Source organism: Pterocles gutturalis, unplaced genomic scaffold (assembly GCF_000699245.1).
Source record: "Pterocles gutturalis isolate BGI_N339 unplaced genomic scaffold, ASM69924v1 scaffold11135, whole genome shotgun sequence".
In the NCBI taxonomy this organism is placed as follows: Eukaryota; Metazoa; Chordata; class Aves; order Pterocliformes; family Pteroclidae; genus Pterocles; species Pterocles gutturalis.
In genome coordinates, this window is record NW_010143485.1 from 41,149 (window position 1) to 41,527 (window position 379).

Consider the following 379-nt stretch of genomic DNA (forward strand, 5'->3'; position numbering starts at 1 on the left):
TTTTACAAAATGCTATTTAAATTTTCTACTTGTTTACAATTTATGTAGGAAGAGATCAATTTTAAAACCAGTTATCTAGATAATATTCAGCCACTTATTTTTTAGATTCATGTACAAAAGCTGAGATTGCCTGTTCCTGATCTATTTAAAAAATAATAATAATAATAAGAGAAAAGCTGAATTTGTCGCCCAAACCGGAATGTACAACCTTCTCCTTACAAACAGAACAAATCCTGTTCACAAACCCCGCAGCCTGGGCGAGGAATGCTGAGGCCAAAACGGACAGGAGGAGCTGAGTCAGGGATGCCTACCTTCCCCGTGAGGTTGTGGCTGGTTTTTGGGAGGATTCTTTTTGCGCTGAGCAAGCGAGGAGCAGGAG